Source organism: Dipodomys merriami, unplaced genomic scaffold (assembly GCF_024711535.1).
Source record: "Dipodomys merriami isolate MVZ:Mamm:240054 unplaced genomic scaffold, mDipMer1.0.p SCAF_489, whole genome shotgun sequence".
Taxonomy (NCBI): Eukaryota; Metazoa; Chordata; class Mammalia; order Rodentia; family Heteromyidae; genus Dipodomys; species Dipodomys merriami.
This window is the reverse complement of record NW_027206056.1, coordinates 703,780-707,790: the sequence shown is the minus strand read 5'-3', so window position 1 is coordinate 707,790 and position 4,011 is coordinate 703,780. Positions and strand designations below refer to the sequence as shown.

At 37.9% G+C, this 4,011-nt stretch overlaps 1 long non-coding RNA gene across 1 annotated transcript; it reads right to left on the bottom strand.

The window, feature by feature from the left end:
• Positions 1-972: 972 nt before the first annotated feature.
• On the bottom strand, positions 973-3,715 carry LOC138809182 (uncharacterized). Its single transcript, XR_011366743.1, has 3 exons — positions 3,628-3,715; positions 2,370-2,583; positions 973-1,538 (listed from the first exon to the last, which is right to left on the bottom strand). It is a non-coding gene; the product is annotated as an uncharacterized lncRNA (long non-coding RNA).
• Positions 3,716-4,011: the final 296 nt, after the last annotated feature.

Genomic DNA, 4,011 nt, shown 5'->3' with positions numbered 1-4,011 from the left:
ATCAGTGTCCAAATAAGCAACACAGAATGGCATAAAGTCATTCCAAGCATATATTTGATGAGTGGTTCACATCAAGAATATACAAAGAACATCATCCTAACAACAACAACCTGATTTTACAATGTGCAAAGAACTCAGATGTTTCTCCAGAGAAGACAATTAAAGTGTTAACAAGCACATGAAGAAGGTGTTTAACATCACTAATCACCAGGAAAGTGTAAGTCAAAACAATGAAGAATATGACGACTTCATATGAATTAGGATAACTACAAAAAACAAAGTAACAATACTGACAAAAGTGTGGTAAAATTGGAACCTTTCTAGGGGAAACATTATGGCATCTTTTCAACCAATTAAAAACAGGATTATTCATGCCCATAATCCTAATCACTCAGGACAGGAAGCTGAAATCCAAGGATGGAGGTTCAAAGCTAGCCTGGGTAGAAAACAGGAAGTGGACCTGTGGTTTAAAGTAGTTGAACACTAGCCTTGAGGAAAAGTTCAGAGACAGTGAGTGACCTGGCCCTGAGTTCAAGCCCATGACAAAAAAAAAAAAGAAAGAAAAGAGAATTGTCATATGATACAATGACTCCACTTCTGTGCATATACTCTAAAGATCTAAAAGCAAGATCTTGAAGAAATCTTTGAACATTCATATTCATTTTGTACAATACTAAAACATGGAGGCAATCCAAATGGCCATCAACAAATGAATAGATAATATAAATGTGGTTTATACATACAGTGGTATATTACTTCAACTTTAAAAAGAATTATGTTGTGACAGATGCTACATTATGGATGAATCCTAGGGATACTGCTAAATGAAATAAGCTATAAAATCGAATTCGGAAATTCTTACCTAAAAGACCATTAGAGACTGTCACCAATGTAAAAGCAAAGGAGTCTTTATTGCAAGCTCAAGCTTGGTCCTCTTCATACCAGGTAACTGGTGATGCTAAGAGACCCCAGCCCAGCATTATAGTACTTTTTATACACTTTTTTAGGGAAGGCAGGGACTTTGTATACATCATAGCATCTTACAACAAATTATTACATGTCGCGGGAAAATCATAATACAATTCTATAGTATGATTGGCACACTACAAAGCAGAAACAGGTTGTTAGTTAGATCAAAGGGCTGAAGTACTTTAAACTGGTTGGCTTGCACCACAGGGAGTCTCAAGGAGATGCAAGCTAAACTGCAGGGTTCCTTCTTAAACAAACACCACCTGTGGCCTGACTGCAGGGGGTCACCAGGCCCTCCAGCACCTGCCTGCCTGAGATTTTCTCAAGGATTGTTTATGTTCCTAGTGACCAAGAATTGCTTCTTCTGTTCATTCCCAGGCCGGGCTCATGGTCAGCTACATAACTCATACTTCAGAAGATGACAGCTAGCTCAAGATGGACTCACTCAGGCCTCAGGCTCCTCAAATCCAGTCATGAAAAGATCAAATATTGCATAATTCTACTTATATCAGCTACATAGAACAGTCAAATTGATAGAGGCAGGAAGCAAAATCATTCTTGATGGAGACCTTGAAGCAGAGGAGAGTGGAAAATTATTTTAATGAATATAGAATTTTAATCTTGGAGGATCAAAAGAGTGTGGACATTGAACTTGTACAATATTGTAAATATACTTACTACTACTATGCTGTATTCTTAAAATAATATAGATAAGAAAAACTGGGAGAGTAGAAGAAGGAGAATGATGAAGGGGTAAATATAATCAGGGTACATTGTATGCCTATGTGGATATATCAAAATGAAATCCACTTATATAACTAGGTAATGCTAATAAAAAGTGTAAAAAAGATGATAAATTTTGAGTTGTTTGCATTTGACCACAATTACTGAAAAAAAGAAAAAAAAAACAATCACAGGTTTGGAAAACAATTTAAATTGTCAGTAAGCAATAAACCTGGGTTCAAAACTATATCTCACTTATGTGTGTGAAGCTGTTTTTTTAATGTAATGAGAGAAGGCTCAGGGAAATCACCCCTTTTGTACAAAATACATAGTCAATTTGCCGTAATTTGGATGTTATCATACACATTTTAAAAATACCATAGCATATGTAGCATCTGAGACATGCTTCCTCTTTTTCTTAAGCTTAAAAATAGTTTCTAGTTGTACACAATATGCAGGATCTATTCTGATTACAAAACAGTAAAACATTACAGGTGAGGGCTATAGCCCTTCATATACATAGCAAAACATCTCACATGCCTACTCTAATATCCACCCTTCCTTTCTGAATCAATAGAGACACCTGTCCATTTAACTGAACTCCAGGCTAAGTAAAATAATGATAACATTTCCCAATAGTGATAATATTTAGATAACAATACAGAGAAAAATGTTACCTGATAGCTTCTAGAATATTGTCTTAAAGGATAGTCTGCACATGTTCTGTATTTCTTTATTTCCTTCTTTCTGTTCCTTCACCTCACTTCCTGGAACTTGGAAGTGATTACTGGCATTTTAGCCATCACCTTGGGCCAAGACAGTGAGGGCTATATCCTAACGTTGGGGTATGCCTCCATCTTCTTGGAATCTTCATGCCTTTACTGTCTTCCTCTGGGGTTTCAACAGATAAGAGACTAAACCATTACTAGTTGCATTGTTATGATCCATTTGAGTTCTCCTTTCCTTAAGATACCTACAGTGTGAATATGCACTCACAGAAAATACATAGTATTGCTTAGATATATATATATATATATAATCCTTTAAGTAGTTGTACAAAGGGTCATCACTCAACAAGTCAGTTATTGGTCCTTTTATGATTTTTCTTTCATTTGTTCACCAAAATAACATTACCAGTTATATATTGAACCCACTGTTCTGCTAAGAACTTGCCTCATCTGCAGGTTAGATTCCTAAGTATATGCTCACAGATGCACAAATACGATCTTCAGCCTGAATTCAGCTCAGAATGTACCTTCAGGAGAAATTACTTCCCACATCAAAATACAGGACTATGAAGACAATACAAGCACTCGGGAATGGTGGCTCCTACTCCACCTGGCTTTAGAAATACAGTCCAGTTATTTCTCTGCCCTAGATTTTGCCATGCTGGCTCAAAGCAGAATTGAATCTGCCTTCTGTAAGTAGAAATCAAGTGGCATTCAAGGTAAGTGTGCAAGTTTAAGTCAGAGGGCTTTGCTGCTTCAAAACAGAGATTTAGACATTCAATCTGTCAGCATAGTATTTCATGGGAGACCAGCGCCCTGTGAGTAACAAGTGTAGATGTGCCACTCAGAGGGAGTTAAACCACTTCAGCTGGGTAGTTATGGATAACAGGTGATGGTTGGAATTGGCTCCAACATGGCGGGGATGAATGACTCAGCAAAAATACACACCTTGCTCCCATCAGACTTCAGGTGCTAACGCATTACCTGTTTCTGACTATGGTCTGGGGAGTGTCCCTCTACCTCCCATCCAATCAAAAGTGTTTTCCCCACTTGCGCTCTGAGATGGGACATCCAATAAGGAAACTTCCTACTCATGATCAGAGACTGGGAAACCAATCACGAGATGCCATGCAGCACAAGCCCGCCCCTTGACCAATCAATCCAGGAACAAGCCCTATGGGGCAGAGTCAAAGGGCTCTACATATACCTCAGGGATGTGGGCTTCTTTGGATCTGCTTTTGGCTTCTTCTTTCGCTGAGGGGTCTCTTTCAGTGCTCTCTCTTTTCGCTTTGAAGAAAAGCTGCTTTAGGGGGCAGATGGGAAGGGATGAAAAAAAATCAAAAGAACATGCTTTAAGGGGGAAATGGGAAGGGATGAAAAATAAAAAAAACAACAACAAAAACCTGCTTTAAAAACTTTTTTTCTAATGTATTTATACAGTGATTTTTCCTGTTTTCACTGTTTTTGATGTTGATGTAATTTGGGGAGAGGAAGGGAAAAAGAGAAATTGTTTAAATAGGGTTACAGTGAGATGAGATGTACAAGATGCTAGCTAGGTCGAAAAACAAACTTTACAACTTTTGAAGGGGGG